Source organism: Stegostoma tigrinum, chromosome 4 (assembly GCF_030684315.1).
Source record: "Stegostoma tigrinum isolate sSteTig4 chromosome 4, sSteTig4.hap1, whole genome shotgun sequence".
Taxonomy (NCBI): domain Eukaryota; kingdom Metazoa; phylum Chordata; class Chondrichthyes; order Orectolobiformes; family Stegostomatidae; genus Stegostoma; species Stegostoma tigrinum.
Genome location: NC_081357.1, coordinates 113,141,803 through 113,160,331, shown reverse-complemented (window position 1 = coordinate 113,160,331; position 18,529 = coordinate 113,141,803). Strand labels below are relative to the sequence as shown.

General features: G+C 43.8%; 1 non-coding gene across 1 annotated transcript; it reads right to left on the bottom strand.

Annotated features, from left to right (window-relative positions):
• Positions 1-3,575: 3,575 nt before the first annotated feature.
• LOC125452983 (U6 spliceosomal RNA) lies at positions 3,576-3,682 on the bottom strand. The gene has a single exon (XR_007247651.1). It is a non-coding gene; the product is annotated as a U6 spliceosomal RNA (small nuclear RNA).
• Between the last annotated feature and the right edge of the window lie 14,847 nt (positions 3,683-18,529).

Below are 18,529 nucleotides of genomic sequence, written 5' to 3'. Positions count from 1 at the left end.
CAGTGCCAGAGACCTGTCCACTATGGCCTTCGCCTGGTAAGTGCCCCCCACAACAGTATCCAAAATGGTATCCTTATTATTGAGGGGAACAGTCACAGCGGATACCTGCACTGTCTGCCTATTCCCTTTCCCCTTCCCCACAGTCACCCAGCTACCTTTTTCCTGTACCTTGGGTGTGACCACCTCCCTGTAAGTCCTCTCTATCACCCCCCTCAGCCTCCTGAATGATCCGGAGTTCATCCGGCTCTAGCTCCAGTTCCCTAACGTGGTTTTTGAGGAGCTGGGGTTGGGTGCACTTCTCGCAGGTGAAGTCAGAGGGCACGCCAGCAGTGACCCTAACCTCCCACATCCTGCAAGAGGAGCTTGCAACTGCCCTGGCTTCCATTCCCTCTACTCTAGATTTCCAGAAGATTTAAAACAGCCTTACCTTACCCACCCTCTACACAGTATTTTTTTGGTTAGATGAAGAGGACGGGTGGGAGAGACTACATGTGTAGTGTTTCAGGTTTAGCCAATGCCCAAATTTATCTGTTTCTTTCTGGCTCGCGTTCCCTCCACACACATCTCTTGTGCAGAGAATATTGGTGCATGGCAGATTGTCATGTTTGGAACTGTGAATCTTTCAGGGTTGTACCTTCACTCTGCCGCTGGTCAGAGACTGATGAGTATCAGAGTCAGTGCAGTAGTAGGTTGTAGGAAAGGAGAATGCTTGGCAGATTGTATCTTTTGGTCATGATCAGGATGAATAGATGTCAATGGCTACATCTTGAATGCTGGCATACTACCTGTAATGAAAGTGCTGGTTATTCATTCTGGATCTGATCTGAACCTTTTGCTTAAAATTCAAAAGGTCAGAATGATCAGGAAGCCTCAGTTTCATGTTCTGTGTTTGAACTGAAAGATTGGGTGAGCTTTTATCCTTCTGGTCCATGTGATCGTGCTGTCCTCCCTGAGCTCACCTTAAGAGGCTTACAGTCTGACAAATGTGCCACCCAGTCAAACTCCTCACTGTCACTGTCCCTCAAAGGGATTGTACCAGGCTGTTTGGGTGTTTCCCCTTAATGTGAGAACTGCAGCAATCCAAGAAGGCAGCTCACTGCCACACTCAGATAATTATGGATGGGCAAGAAGTGCTGACCTAGCTAATGATACCCACATTCCACTTGACTAAATTGAAAAAAGACTTCTAAGCACAGGACTCAAGAAATCGTTGCCCACTGTCAATGTTCTTGCCCACCCTATGTTGGCCCCCTTATGTAACTCAACACATGTCTTGAAATCACCAGGATGAATGTTTCTTACCATTTAGAATGTGCTGCAAATTGTTATATGGTGAGCTTGAGAAGTGATTCTTGTCCCAGTTGTTGACATTTAGGGTTGCTGCATAAATGTAAATAATATTGTCAAAGCCCCCACTGGATGATTGACACAGAAAGATGAGATGTTCAGAGTTTGCTTCTTGAATGTGACAATCTGTTGTGGACTGCAAAGGCATCAACCAAGTCCACAGCAATCTCCTGTCTTCTTTTGATGCCAATGGAAGCTCTAGTTTGCCTCATACATACAAGTTGTTTCAGCTAATCGAGTCTTCTGTGGAGCAACAATGTTGACATCAAACTTGTATAGCTCAAGGTAAATCAGCGCCACCTTGTACACCCTTGCTATACAATGTGTGTCATCTTTCCTGACTTTCCATTTTCCAAGCTGACAAGATTCTCCTTTCAGTTTGTTGGCTACTGGCTTTCAGTCTGCCCTGAGCTAAAAATATCTTTACCTCCCACAACCAGAGAGAATGGCAGGCATCAGATCAGCAGCTTGCTGATAGGAGTCATTCAGCTTGAGTTACTGTGATTAACCGTAGGGCTCATTGACCCATCCACTGTTGGAGACAACCCATGATGTACTCTACATTACATTATCTGCACTATTTTAGCTGAGCTCATAATCCACGGGATGCCACCCCCTTGTTCGTTTCCTTACTAACGAGAGTGAGGGTAATGTTAGCTTTCCATTAACTTGCAGCATATTGAAGGTAAGGATACATACTTGCAGGCTTGTCCAACAACTGAACTCCATCCCCAGTCCCCTCCCAATCTTGGAAGGTCAGAGGAAAACTGAAAACATATGTGCCTATGGCCTGATTGGTTGTAGGAGTTGCTGGTAGGTTATTGCTTGAAGGAATCACCAATTTTCAAGCAGAGTTCCTAACTGGATCATATTCCTGTGTTTATTCCCTAAGCTTCTAACTTTCCTGATGGTATTGTTAAAGGCAGTTTCTGGCAGGATCTGGGGCATTGCCTTGACACCCCCAAGGTCTGCTGTCTCTTGAGGTGGTTTTCTCGTTGAATCCTTTATTGTCCAGGTCATGGCCTCACCCATAGTGGAAACTGAACATTTTGGTCATGGCCATTGTTGGGTAAATACAAGTCTTTATTTTCCTTCCCATCCTCACTTCAGTTGAGGATTGAAGGAGTGAAATGAATTTGACGAGACCACATAGATCGCAACCCCCCCCCCCCCAACCCCGTTCACAGAAATGGGAGAGATAGAAGTGTTGGCTGCTACTGTGTGGAAGTATTGAAAAGTCACAGTATTTGCCGAATGGATTTCAGATTTTGACAACACAGATGGTGTTGGGGGCAGGGGGCAGGGGGAAATGGGCTACCTGGCAACATCTCTGGGGGTAAAATCAGGTAACAGGTATTTCATCAGCACTGAACAGAGTAAAATGCTTACTACACGGATGTTGCCTGACCTGGTGAGGTTTCCCAGCATTCTTTACCCTTCATTCAGATTTCCAGCATCTGCAGTATTTTGCTAATGTGCGGAATGGAGAATTACCTCATGCAGTTGAAGCAGTGAGTGAGCCATTTGTACCAGATAATAGGAAGTGGCCCTTTGACAGACTTGTGATTTCTACCACCCAGCTGGGTATTAAAATAATGCAAGAGAGTTGCCATTTTATGATCTTTCAGTCAGCCTCAAAGAGCACAAAGGACACTTTAAACATGTGAGAAAGTGAGCACTGATGGGATATTTCCCAGGAGCTAAACCAAAATTGATGCTAAGCTTCCTAGCATAAGACTTGTGATCAGAGATAATGGGAACTGCAGATGCTGGAGAATCCGAGATAACGAAGTGTGAGGCTGGATGAACACAGCAGGCCCAGCACATCTTAAAGAGCACAAAAGCTGATGCTTCGGGCCTAGACCCTTCGTCCAGCTCCACACTTTGTTATCTAGCATAAGACTTGATTCAGTTATTCCTAATAAGCTTGGTCCCTTCCACTTCTACTGAGAGTATTAGCTGGTTTTAACTTTTTCCTGAAGAGTAGATTTCTGGGTTGGCTTCATTTTACACTGACAACGTCTAGCCTCTTCTTCACCGAGACACTGGCCACAAGACATACTGGCAGTACACAACCAACAATGGGTGGCAGTGAGTCTGCCATCTGCACCGAAAAATCAATTTTTTCATCAACTTAGTCAGAGATATTATGACACAAGTCTAGAACAGCTGGGTCTTGAATCTGGCTCGAGGGTAGGGATGCCACCACTGTACCACAAGAGCACCCTAAAAACATGGAACACTTCATGAATTTGTATGTCATCCTTCTGCAGGGGCCATGCTAATCTTCTCTGTATCATTCCAATTTTAGTATATATGTTGCCAAAGCAAGCACACCAGGCCTCTCTGTCCATGGGTACAGACATTATCACTGCGCCACGTCAATCTGCCTTCTGTAGCCTCAAATATTTCAGCCAATGTCTCTTGCTGCACATCCTTCTACAAAGACATTGAGAGCTCTGATATTGTATCTATGCAGTGGAGTTCATCAACAGATTCCTCTTTAGCTACCTCCTGATTTTTGGAGCCCGTTCAAAGTTTGCTGGCTCTCGTCCGTGCTGTAAATAGGAGAAATTAATGCACTGTGGCAATAGAGTCAATCCTGAATAAATCCACTCGATCTTGTTAATTGCTGTTTAACACATGAGGAATTACTTACTGGAATAATTTCAGAAGTTCGAACAAAAGTTAATACCTGCTCCATTAGCAATAATGCAAAGGTTACAACCTCTTAATGTACAATTAGGGTGTGCACTCATTCTAATCCACAGACTAACCAAACCACTTTGTGCATTTGCTGCACACAGTGTATGAGAGTGAAATGAAACCACGTGGAGTCTCTGTTGAACGGATGCATGTGCAGGTGATTGTTAACTCCACCTTCTGCAGCAGTCTTATGTAATTAAGTTGTCATTTGAAAAGTCTTCATGTTCAGACTCTGCAACTTTCTTTTTTTTTCATTAAAGATTCTCTGTTCAATAAAAGTGAGTTCAAGAAGCATAAATATGCTTCAATCAGCAGAACAAGCTTGAATTTAACTGTCTCTATTCTCTACGCAATTATTGTCTACATTACTGAAAAGCACTGCTGAGCAAATTGAGACTTTAGCTTCAAGGCAATGGCATCTTAACACATTAAAACAGAGTCTCTGCAGACATTTAACAACAAAAATCGTCTTCAGAAAATGTTCCTATCAGTAAAATAGTTTAAAATCTGTTTAGTATAGGGAAACTGTCTTCTTTTAAATGCATTGCTCATCCATTTTATATAATGGACCTTTAACTTAGAGTGCTACAATTAAACAGGAACCTCAGGAACAGTAATGGGCCATTCATCCCCTTGAACCTACTTCAGCATACAATTAGGTTGTGGTTTATCTTAATCACAAATATTTCCCTTGTCCTTACTGCGTATCGCTTGATAGCCTGACTTATCTCAAGTCTTAAAAGCCACCACATGTCCCACCGTCCATTACCTAGAATGGGAGAAAGTACTACATTTGTAATACTTGTCATCTGAAAAATTACTTCATTTCACTCCTGAATGATCAAGTTTTAATTTTTGGATTGTGATTTCTTGTTTTTGCTGCCCTCAACAGAAGAATTACTGAACAATTGATAGGCCATTAAATAGCTTAGTAGAATGAACAGACAAGTGACAAGCACTCAGCGCAGAGAAGAGTGAAATGATTCATATTGTTCGGAAGAACATGTACATAAGCACGTAAGAACATAAGAACGTAAGAACTAGGAGCAGGAGTAGGCCATGTGGTGCCTCGAGCCTGCCCCTTCATTCAATAAAATCATGGCTAGTCTTTTTGAGGCTCAGCTCCACTTACCCACCCATTCACCATAACCCTTAATTCCTTTACTGTTCAAAAATTCGAGGAAGCTTCAACCACTTCACTGGGCAGAGAATTTCATAGATTCACAACCCTTTGGGTGAAGAAGTTCTTCTTGACCTCAGCCCTGGATCTGCTTCCCTTTATTTTGAGGCGATGCCCCCTAGTCCTAGTTTCACCTGTTAGCAGAAACAACCACCCGGCCTCCACCTTATCTATTCCCTTCATAACCTTATATGTTTCTATAAGATCTCCCCTCATTCTTCTGAATTCCAATGAGTGTAACCCCAGCCTACTCAGCCTCTCCTCATAATCCGACCCTCTCTGGAATCAACCAGGTGAATATCCTCTGTCCCAACTCCAGTACCAGTATATCCCTTCTCAAGTAAGGAGACCAAAATTGCACACAGTACTCCACGTGTGGCCTCATTAGGATCCTATACAGCTGCAGCACAGCCTCCCTATTTTTAAACTCCATCCCTCTAGCAATGGCAGACAAAATTCCATTTGGCTTTTTAATTACCTGCTGCACCTGCAATCCTACTTTTAGCGATTCATGCACAAGGACACCCAAGTCCCTCTGTACAGCAGTGCGCTGCAATTTTTTACCATTTAAAACATAGTCCATTTTGTGGTTTTTCCTACCAAAATGGATGACCTCACACTTATCAACATTGTACTCCATCTGCCAGACCTTTGCCCACTCACTTAGACTACCTTGAACCCTCTGCAGACTTTCAGTATCTTCTGCACACTTTGCTCTACCACTCTTCGGAGTGTCATCTGCAAATTTTGACACACCACACTTAGCCCCCAACTCCAAATCGTCTATGTAAATTGCAAACAACTTGTAAGATGAAATGGGTTAAATCTTATGCTTTTGGGCAAAGAGTGAGTTGCGTTGAGGTTTTTGGAGGAATTCTGATTGCGAGGCCCAGTGATATTTTAGATCGTACCTTAATCAAACTTGCCTCATTAACTAGCTATCCTATCCCCTTGGTGTCTCTCATCTCCAATTCTAGTCCCATCTTAAAATGCACTGTTTCAGGGACAACTTGCCACTCACCAGATATCCATCTGAAAGCCCAGCATTCCTTGCGCCTATACCATCTTTAAGAAAACGTCATGCACCCAGACAAGCACTGTCAGCCTGGAGTTACCCGGCAACAGTTCCTGACATTGACCCTAGATATGGCAACAAGGGGAGTCTGTCACCTCATTTTGCAGGCAGGAACCTGGAGGTCCTGCTGGATGGAATGGTGCAATTATAGGGTCTCATCTTATCCCAGGACCAACAGTGGAGGCCTTGCCTGCCTGGTTTGAGGTTACCACCTTGGGTTAGTGCAGTCTTCGCCATCCAGAGGAATGCCCTACATAATAGCAGGGAGGTCAATATACTTTCCAATGTCAGCATAAGTGCCATCAACTTCACTCCAATAGCTTGCACTCACTCTATATCTGCTACGATCCTCACCTCCCACCAAGACTCTACCACTGTCAGCATTGTCTTCAACATGTTCCCACTTACTCGCACCCATCCCAATACTCATCACCACTAACTGTGCATGTCCCCTATGCTGTGCATTCACTCACTCAGGACACCACCCCAACTGCACCGAAAGTAACAGCTGGGCCAACCACATAATGTTTTCATCTCCCTTACATAACTGGAGTTTGTTATCCCTGGAAGTATTCTGTACCATGCCTTGACATCCTTCCTAAAGTGTGGTGCTTAAAGTGTGGTTGAAATACCATGCTTTATCCAACCTCTACCTCTCTCTCATTCCAGAAGACAGGTATCCCACCTGAGTCAGAAAGTGGTGTGTTGTCCAAATGAAGCTTCACACTACTTATCGAGAGAGCATCCTGACTCTGAACAACGTAAGTAGCCAACTGTATGAAGCACTGGCATGAGCTGCTTGATAGCACCATTGATAACTCTTTCCATCACCTCACTGATATTGAGAAAAGACCGATGGGACAATAATTGGCAGGTTTTATTTGTCTTGTTTTTTAATGTGCACATGACATACTTACAGCAATTTAGTGCTCCTAAGATGCTGCTGGGCCTGCTGAGTTCATCCAGCTCCACACTTCGTTATCTCGGATTCTCCAGCATCTGCAGTTCCCATTATCTCTTGTAGCTGTACTGGAACAGTTTAGATTGGGGCACAGCTAAGTCTGGAGCACATGTATTCAGTTGTATTGTTAACATGTCGTCAGGGCCCATGGCCTTTGCAGTATCGAGTGCCTTCAGCTGTTTCTTGATATCACACAGAGTGAATCATATTGGCTGAAGACCAGAATCTGTGATGCTGAAAACTCAGGACGAAGCCAAGATGGATCACTTGGTCCATGTTACTGGCTAAAGATGGATGAAAAATTTCAGCCCTTTCTTGTGCACTGAAATGCTGGGATCTCTTATCATTGGGAATAGGGATATTTATGGAGGCTCCGGCCCTTTTAGGTGTTCATTGGCTTCCAGTATTTACGGCTGCCTATGGAGCTTAACTCTGACCCCTTGGCTGTGGAATCACTTACTCCAATTGAATACTTGCTGTTTTTGGTATTTGGCTTGCAAGTAGTCCTGAGTTGCATTTTGGCGGGTTGAGACCTTATTTCTATGTATACCAGATGCTGGTCCTGGAATCTCCTTCGGTGTTGAACTCTGAGCTGCTGGTAATTGTAGAGTGGGGATTAAGCCGAACGAAGAGGTTACAGGTTATGCTTGAATATAATTCTGCAGCTGCCTTACAGTACTTCATGGTTATTTGGTTTTTAGTCACAGGACCTTCTGAGCTCTGCCCTCAAAGAAACACAAAGAAGTATAACCTAAATGTAAAGGCAGGATTTCATCTTCACAAAGATTACGTGTTGGTTTCTTCTACCAATACTGTTGAGGACTGATACATCTGTGACATTTAATTTGGCGAGGATGAGGTCAAGCACATTTTTCTCTCTTGTCGCTTTCTTGAGTGGTTCCACAAGGAGCAGTCTGGCAGTTATATCCTTTAGGGCTTGGCTAATTCAATCAGAAGTGATGTTACCAAACCAGTCTTGGTGTCTTTGAAATCCAAAATCAAGATTACATTCAGAGCTCTTTCCACTCTCAGTGCTTCTTCCTGATAGTGATCAATGTAGAGAAGTAATGTAAAAGGTAAAGTTACCATAGTTCCCCTCTCTCATTAGGTGGTGAGCTCAACCAGAGGTCACCATGCCTCAGGTGAAGGGTGAGTTTGAGAAGACAGGGTCTTCAAGGTAACATCAGCTGGTGTGGGAGTTGAACGCTGATATCAATCTGCATCATATCCCACCCAACCAGCCAACTGAACTATCTGGCTCCTATTTGGAATGATACTGATTCATCAGTTGAGGGGTGGGGAGAGGCCAGTCAATGTTCTCTGCAGGACATTTCCTTTACCATATTTGACCTGATGCCATGTGTTTTTATGGCGTTCAAAGTCAATGCTGAGGACTGTAGAGTGACTCCCATCCACATGTATTCCACAGCGCAACCACCCTCAGTGGGTCAGTCCTGCCAGACTGACAGCACAAGCCCAGGGATGAATTATTTTTGTGTTTTGGCAATTGGCTGTAGTGAATGATTTATAGAAACATAGAAAATTGGTGCAGGAGTAGGCTATTTGGCCCTTCGAGCCTGCACCACCATTCAATATTGTCATGTCTGATCATGCAATCTCAGTATCACATTCCTGCTTTCTCCCAAACCCCTTGATCTCCTTTAGCTGCAAGGGCCACACCTAGCTCTGTCTTGAAAATATCTAATGAACTGACCCCGATAGCTTCTTTTGGGGGAGAATTCCACAGGTTCACAACTCTGAGTGAAGAAATTCTTCCTCATCTCAGTCCTAAATGGCTTACCCCTTATTCTGGCGCTATGACCCCTCGTTCTGGGCTTTCCCAACATCAGGAACATTCTTCCCATATCTAGCCTGTCTAGAATCATCAGGATTATAAAATTGTTTGACGTGTCCATCAGACTGGCTTTTAATTCCAGATAAATTAATAGGATTGTTGTGATAATATTTGAACCCCATGTCTGCAGAGCATTAGCTTTAGCCTCTGGGTTGCTATCCAGTGACATTACCACAATGCCACCACCTCCCCATTCTTAAATCAGCAATCTGGAAAAATCATAGCAACTAAACAATTACTAAATCAGGCTCAAAATGGCTATCTGTTGCATTTCTGAGATACCAGAGAGTGTGCACATGTAACAGACACACCTGCAGTTAATTTCTTCAAGAGGAGGATGGGATGGAAATGCTGTTTCGAATATTAAATATAGAATCCCTACATTGTGAGAACAGGCCCTTTGGCCCAACAAGTCCACACTGCATCCCACCCAGACCCATCCCTCTAATCTACACCTCCCTGAACACTACGGGCAATTTAGCACGGCCAATCCACCTACCATACACATCTTTGGACTGTGGGAGGAAACCCACACAGACACGGGGAGAACGTGCACACTCCACACAGACAGCCATCCAAGGCTGGAAACGAACCCAGGTCCGTGGTCCTGTGAGGCAGCAGTGATAGCCACTGTGCCGCCCAATGAAAGCTGCGGAAGAAAAATGACCAGATTACTTACTCTAAGATCCACAATCATATTGCACTCCTACTACACCATTAAAGCAATGGTTAGGAGTGGTCAGTGATTAGAAAGCTCCTGCTGGTAGCTCTGGAATGCAGCCTTGAAAACTCTGTCCCTGTGAGAGGAACCTGCACAGATTAATGGTTTAGCACCCGTTTCAGTGTGGCTGTGGATATGAACACATGACAGTAAGAAGAAACAGTGCCAACCAGAACAGGGAAAGCATACAGAAATAAGAAGTGGCAGATCCTTTAAATGATCAATTATCTTAAAACTCATAATAAGCTTTCCAAACAAAGCTGTGTTCCCAGTTCTGCGAATTCCAGTCTGTGATTTTCCCTCCATTAAATTTACAGTGGTAACTGCAGATGCATGCAGAAATGGAAAACCCCGTCCAGGTATATAGTTTGCTTTGTTTAAAAAAGTCCTATTACTGTTAACCAACTGAAAGAAAATTCTCAAATTCTTTAATTTTTGTAGGCTCTTATCTTATAAAGAACTTCTAATTTTTATTTATCGTTGCTCATCTTAGGAAAGCACACAGCATCAGTTTCTGCCTGAAGGTTAGCAGGTAGCAAGTAACATCAGTGAAAATATAAATGGCAGTGACAGGCTTAAGGTGCAATTTAAAAGTAAAACATTTTAAAGCAGGAGCAGAAGGGCAGGGGCATAGAAATGTAATGGCAAGTAATTGTTATGAAAACAACTTGGCTGAGTCTTATAAAGGTCTACGCAATGTGGAATCTGGCAAGATTTCCTGCAACATTAAGTGAGACATCTGGCAATCTCAACGTCAGGAACATCTCTTTCCATCAGTGTGGCGAGCTTATCACGAACCAACAACAAATTGCAAAATAATGAAGATTATTGCTTGTTTAGCACCTTATTGTTAGTCCATAAAAACCAAAAGAGCTGCGGATGCTGTAAATCAGGAACAAAAACAAAGTTGCTGGAAAAGCTCAGCAGGTCTGCCAGCATCTGCGAAAGAAAAAAAACAGTTAATGAGTTGGGTCTGGTGACCTTTCCTCAGAACCTTCTGAGGAAGGGTCACCGGGCCTGAAATATTAACTCTGTTTTTGTTCGATGTGTAGCTATTGTTTGTCCATTAATATTCAGCTTTCCATCTTACTGAGCCTGTCAAACAGGCCATGCATCAGACATAATGAGGTGGAAATCAAAGCGTAGTAGATGGTGAATTCAGCTCTCTCTTTGTTCCAAAGGACCTCCATGTTGGGCACCAACATCGTAGGGAGTGCCCCATGGACTGGTCCATACATATCCCACATTCTCAAATATTAACATCTGACGTGTCAGCCTCTAAGAACTCTCATGACATATTTTCAATCCTGCACTTCAATGCTTCATCTTGGACTGCTCCAGAGACTCTCATTGTAACAGTGCTGCATAAACACGGTGTGTTCAGGGGCACAAACCCAGCTCATGGACTGGACCAGGTTACATCTCTCGGCTCTTTTTTCACTGTTATAAAGCTTAGTCATTCTGCGATTGCCTAAATGCTCACAGCATCCCTGCTTTGCTGTGCCTTTTTGCACATTGTCCTTGCAGCTTGAGATACCAAACTTAGTTCTTTCTTGCCTTGCTGTTTAGTGCAGACGTGAAAGCTGGAAGCTTGCCCTGGTTGTCTGCAGGCATGATCCTAGCAACGTAGGTAAAATATTGCCAAGTCATGCATTCAATCATTTGGATTTATGCTTAGTCTGAGATGCTTCACAAAATATGATGTAATAGCTTCTTACACAAGTGAAACTAGTCATGGTAAAGTGAAAAGGTTCGATTTAATAATTTATGATGCCATTGTCAATGTTAAAAGCTCTTATGTCTTTCTGTACACTCTATGTACTTCATAATCATAACTACATCACAGAACACTAAAATGAAGTCCAAGGACATCATCCCATCCATTAGACTAAGCTTCCTCTCCTTTCACCATTCACACATTATGTTTGCAATATGCGGTCAGTGCAGAATGCAAAGCAACAAATTACCAAGGCTTCTTTTCCAGCAAATCCCAAATTAGTATCCATCACCACCTAGTAGAATAACACAGCAAATACACGGAAATACCATCACTTCCAAACCTTTCTTGGATGGGCTTAAATTTTTTTGTTTTTGTTGGGTTCAAGTTGTAGAAGTCTAATAGCAGAATAGAATATAACAGACCTGGACTTTAATGGTTCAAAAAAAAAGGTGGATCATCATCTTCTCAAAAGCATCTAAAGATAGGCAACTTCCTGAAGATAACTTAAGAAAAAAAATGACTGAATGAAGTGTGCATGTATTTGTTTGAAACCATGGAAGCGATAATTATTTGACAGCCATTTGAAAGCACATAACAAAAGTGTTGCTGAGAAAAGACCGAATTCGTTAAAGTTTTTCATCTTGCCCAATTCAGGGCAATTTTACAAGAATACAAATTCAAGGGGAAAGCCAACATTCATACTGCACGAAAGAAGACTGTGGATAGATAGGCAAGTGGTTTCTCATTGTTCGAGGCATTGCTGTGGAGAATGACCCCATTCACTCATAGTAAAGCGTTTGTAAATTTTAAACAAAATAGATTGAATTTGATTGGTGTGTGCATTTCCCTGAAAAAAGGATCAGCGAATAGCTTCGCTTAATTTGTCAAGTCGGAATAGGTGCAGTGTGTGGATATGTTCTTTCTGCAAAGAACAGGCCCCTGTATATTAATACATGTAGATTCCAGTACACGCAAGAGCACCAAACTGCAACCCTAACTGATAGTTCAAACTTGATTGTCAATATAGTTCCTCACACATTCAGGATTATCCAGCAAGTGTTATCCAATTTCTGGTAAAACCAGGCAGATCAGAGAATTGATACCCTGATCTGATCATTCCTCACGTATATCTCAAACTCATGGAAGGCACCGAGGTGATCATACATAGTCTTGAAAAGTATCCAGTCTTTCTCCTATTACCCTGGAAGGGCAAGGTATTTCAAACATTTGAGTAAAAGGTAAAGCTGTCAAATATCATGCTCCTTCAGCACTTTGCAACAAAGGTAGTTATTATGCCCACAGTTTGCACTTGCAAAAGAAACAACACAGTATCTAACATTAGACGTGATTCAATTTGACAACATCCAGATCAACCAGATTCAAACTGCCTAGTTTAAAATTTAACAAAATGTCAATCTGTATTAATGGATACATTCTCCATGGCAACACTTCTTCCAATCAAATTCCACTTGCAGATCATTACTCTCCTCTAGTGCATTATAAGTTTTGGTTTTCTCCTTGAATTTGTTATTTTGTGAAATATCCAAGGCAGAAAGCTTTGAGAAAAACAAAGCACTCAAATTGTTAATTGCTGTAATGAAGCATGTTGAATTAAATGAAGCAGCTAGTATCCTTGTACCACACTTGTGTTCTGGTCATGCCATATGCAGTTTTGCATTACTTCTGGTGTTCTTTTGTTTCTGTTGGGAAATGGAAAATAGCAGCAGTAGAAGATTTGAATGCCAAATGAGGTTGGCGTGGATCCCACTCTGACATGGCAGTTTAATAACTGTGCTGCTTTTACCAACTGAAAGAATTTTGGATTGGTTTGTGTCTTTGCAGGCATAGAGAGGGAGTAGTTCGGTCTTGTTGTTCTACTTTGTCATGCTAAGTAGGGGGTCAGTTAGCTTGGATGGCTGTTTGCAATGCAGAGTGATGCCAATCGCATTGGTCCAGTTCCTACACGAGCTGAGTTTACTTTGAAGGACTGTCTTTCTTAACCTCTCCCCTCACAGGAGGCTGTGTGACCCTCAGATGAAACCGTCATCAGCTACCTTTTTCTCTAAAGAGAGAGCAGCCGTAAGGTCTGGTAAGACTTCATCTCTTTTTATATAAGAACGTTGGCATCAGTATGCAACAAGTAAGGTTGGTGGAGTCTGATCTTTTGCATGTGTTCCAGATAATGATGACCACCAGACAAGCATTTCTATTCAGCATTTAAAACTGAATCATTTCTATTCTGCAACTCCTTGAAATTGAAGCTTAGAACCTGTGGCATGCAGTAATATAAGCACTGAAAGAAATGATCTGACACACAGGGTAAGGCTTCAACAGTCTTGCCAGACATCTTTATAAACATTGTAAAACCCAGTGTCAGAATATTCTATACATTTAGGCTGATATGCAACCCCTGACATTGAACACTTCATTCTACCCTTAATGGCGCATATCTATCAGCAGGGTGATAAATGTCACTTCACAGAAGGTGGCATTAATGATAACAACCAAAGATATTCTTGAAGAGTTTGCAGAAGTTTTAGAATACACAAAAATTGCATACTTTGCACAATAATGGAGGAAGATTGAGTGCTGTTATAATTTCGTCAAGAGTGCTTATTTTTCAACTTTTTGTCTGGAGATCCTCTGAAAGTTCAGATCGTAAATGTACCATTCTCATGCTAATAAACCATCTGGACCAAGAATATCTGAATTTTGTTCTTCTGTGCTGGATTAAATCATCTAAACTAAGGGTAGATGGACTAAAAAGAGGTAGAAAGGGGTATGGAAGGTATTAAGAGCTCAGGATATTGGCAGCTGAAAGTCCAATTTCTATGGTGCAATGATGGCAATCAGACACAGGCAAGTTCTGTGAAATTGTACGTGTACAGAACTTTTGAAAGATTGTGGAAAGGTCACATTATCAAAGGACAGAGAAGGCCATTTAAATCATGCAAATACCATAGAATATACCAAAGGAAGTTCACTACATTCTGCCACTTAGACTCTTATCCTGCTCTAAGAGCTTGAACTATTACACTTTTGAATATTTTAAATGGGTCACAATTTGCTAGTTGTGGCATTAGCTTGTTATTAGATTATTCACCATGGTATTTCTGCATGTATTCCCTGAAAAAATAAAAGTGGCAACATGTGGACTGTTATTCAGCCATACACGAAAATTGCCCTCTAGTTATTTTAGCCATGAAGATTTGAGTCAATGAATTAAAATCACAAGGCGAGTCATAAGGTGTGAATAGAAAACAGAGATTAATAAATGGGTCTTTTACTGAGTGACAAGATGCAATAAGTAGCGTGTCACAGGGATCAGTGCTAGGACCTCAACTATTTACAACTTATAAAGTGACTTGGATGAAGGGACAAATGACATGGTTGTTAAAGCAGCTGATTACACAAATTTTGTTGGAAAAACAAAATTTGTGAAAAAGAATACAGGACCATAACCATAATACCTCAAGATATAAGAGCAGAATTAGACCATTTGGCCCATTGAGTCTGCTCTGCCATTTGATCCTGGCTGATATGTTTCTGAAACCTGTTCTCTCACTTTCTCCCTCTAACCCTGATCCCCTTACCAATCAAGAACGTTATCTCGGTCTTAAAAACACTCCATGATTTGGCCTCCACAGCCCTCTGTGGCAATGAGTTCCACAGGTTAACCATTCTTTGGCTGAAGAAAATTAACCTCATCTCTGTCCTAAAGGGTTGTTCCTTCACACAAAGTTTGTGTCTGTGGGTTAAGGCTCTCCTACTCATGGAATTGTTTTCTCCGCATCCAATTTATCCAGGCCTCTCCGAATTCTGTAAGTTTCAATCTGACCCTCCCTCATCCTTCTAAACTCCATGGAGAACAGATGCTGAGTCCTCAAACACTTGTTATATGACAAGCCCTTCATTCCTGAACAAAAACACAGTTGCTGGGAAAGCTCAGCAGGTATGGCAGGGTCTGTGAAGAGAAATCAGACTTAACATTTCGGATCCGTTCCTCAGGACTGATTGTTCCGAGGAAGTGCCACCGGACCTGAAACATTAGCTCTGTTTTTGCCTTCACAGATGCTGCCAGACCTGCTGAGCTTTTCCGGCAACTTTGTTTTGTTCCTGACTTACAGCATTCGCAGTTCTTTCGGCCTTCATTCCTGAGGTCATTCTTGTAAGCCTCCTCTGGACCCCCTCCAATGCCAACACATCCTTCCTTAGGTATGGGGCCCCAGACTGACCACAGCATTTCAAATGCAGTCTGATTAGAGCTTTATACAGTCTCAGCTGTACATCTCTGCTCTTGCATTTTAGCCCTCAGGAAATGAAAGCTAAAGTTGCATTTGCCTTCTTAGCTGCCAATTGAATCTGCATGTTAACTTTAAAAAAATCCCGAACTAGGATGCACAAATCCCTTGTGCTTCGGATTTTCAAAATCTTTCTTCATTTAGAAAATGTGTCTCTCTATACTTTGCACCCATATGCATAACCTCACACTTTCCCACATCGAATACCATCTGCTATTTACCCACTCTCCTAGCCTGCCCAAATCATTCTGCAGCCTCCCACTCCCTCAACACTACCTGTCCCTTGACCTATTTTCATATCATGTTTTAGAAAGATAGATAGGTCAGGTGAGTGGCCATTGATTAGGCAAGTGGAGTGTTATATAGGAAACAAATCTGGAATTGAGAGTTTTGGCAGGAAGAATTGAAAAAAAAATGCCTAAGCGGTAAAAGATTGCAAATTTCTGAGATGCAGAGGATTCTGCTTTTCCTAGTACATGGATTGCAAAATGCTCGGTATGTAGGTATAGCAATTAATTATGAATGCCAAAAGAATATTATTTATTAAAAGGAGAATTAAAAACAAAAAAAAGGGGAGAACATGCCTCAGTGAAACAGGACACTGGTAAGACTATGATAATAAAATGTGAGGCTGGATGAACACAACAGGCAAAGCAGCATCTCAGGAGCACAAAAGCTGACGTTTCGGGCCTAGACCCTTCATCAGAGAGGGAGATGGGGAGAGGGAACTGGAATAAATAGGGAGAGGGGGGGAGGCGGACCGAAGATGGAGAGTAAAGAAGATAGGTGGAGAGAGTATAGGTGGGGAGGTAGGGAGGGGATAGGTCAGTCCAGGGAAGACGGATAGGTCAAGGAGGTGGGATGAGGTTAGTAGGTAGATGGGGGTGCGGCTTGGGGTGGGAGGAAGGGATGGGTGAGAGGAAGAACCGGCTAGGGAGGCAGAGACAGGTTGGACTGGTTTTGGGATGCAGTGGGTGGGGGGGGGGGGGAGGGGAAAAGAGCTGGGCTGGTTGTGTGGTGCAGTGGGGGGAGGGGACGAACTGGGCTGGTTTAGGGATGCAGTAGGGGAAGGGGAGATTTTGAAACTGGTGAAGTCCACATTGATACCATTAGGCTGCAGGGTTCCCAGGCGGAATATGAGTTGCTGTTCCTGCAACCTTCGGGTGGCATCATTGTGGCAGTGCAGGAGGCCCATGATGGACATGTCATCTAGAGAATGGGAGGGGGAGTGGAAATGGTTTGCGACTGGGAGGTGCAGTTGTTTGTTGCGAACTGAGCGGAGGTGTTCTGCAAAGCGGTCTCCAAGCCTCCGCTTGGTTTCCCCAATGTAGAGGAAAACGCACCGGGTACAATGGATGCAGTATACCACATTGGCAGATGTGCAGGTGAGCCTCTGCTTAATGTGGAATGTCATCTTGGGTGGCACAGTGGTAGTATGGCGCACTGACCTCTACATCGCCGAGGCCAGACGCCAACTCTCCGACACCACCTCCTACCGCCCCCTCGATCATGACCCCACACCCGAGCACCAAACCATCATCTCCAACACCATTCATGACCTCATCACTTCAGGGGACCTCCCACCCACAGCCTCCAACCTCATTGTTCCCCAACCCCGTTTCTATCTCCTTCCCAAAATCCACAAACCTGCCTGCCCTGGTCGACCCATTGTCTCAGCCTGCTCCTGCCCCAGCGAACTCATCTCCACCTATCTGGACTCCATTTTCTCCCCTTTGGTCCAGGAACTCCCCACCTACATCTGTGACACCACCCACGCCCTCCACCTCCTCCAGGACTTCCAATTCCCTGGCCCCCAACACCTCATTTTCACCATGGACGTCCAGTCCCTGTACACCTGCATTCCGCATGGAGATGGCCTCAAGGCCCTCCGCTTCTTCCTGTCCCGCAGGCCCGACCAGTCCCCCTCCACTGACACTCTCATCCGCCTAGCTGAACTCGTCCTCACACTCAACAACTTCTCTTTTGACTCCTCCCACTTCCTACAGACTAAGGGGGTGGCCATGGGCACCCGCATGGGCCCCAGCTATGCCTGCCTCTTTGTAGGTTACGTGGAACAGTCCCTCTTCCGCACCTACACAGGCCCCAAACCCCACCTCTTCCTCCGGTACATTGATGACTGTATCGGCGCCGCCTCTTGCTCCCCAGAGGAGCTCGAACAGTTCATCCACTTCACCAACACCTTCCACCCCAACCTTCAGTTCACCTGGGCCATCTCCAGCACATCCCTCACCTTCCTGGACCCCTCAGTCTCCATCTCAGGCAACCAGCTTGTAACTGATGTCCATTTCAAGCCCACCGACTCCCACAGCTACCTAGAATACACCTCCTCCCACCCACCCTCCTGCAAAAAGTCCATCCTCTATTCCCAATTCCTCTGCCTCCGCCGCATCTGCTCCCACGATAAGACATTCCACTCCCGCACATCCCAGATGTCCAAGTTCTTTAAGGACCGCAACTTTCCCCCCACAGTGATCGAGAACGCCCTTGACCGCGTCTCCCGTATTTCCCGCAACACATCCCTCACACCCCGCCCCCGCCACAACCGCCCTAAGACGATCCCCCTCGTTCTCACACACCACCCCACCAACCTCCGGATACAACGCATCATCCTCCGACACTTCTGCCATCTACAATCCGACCCC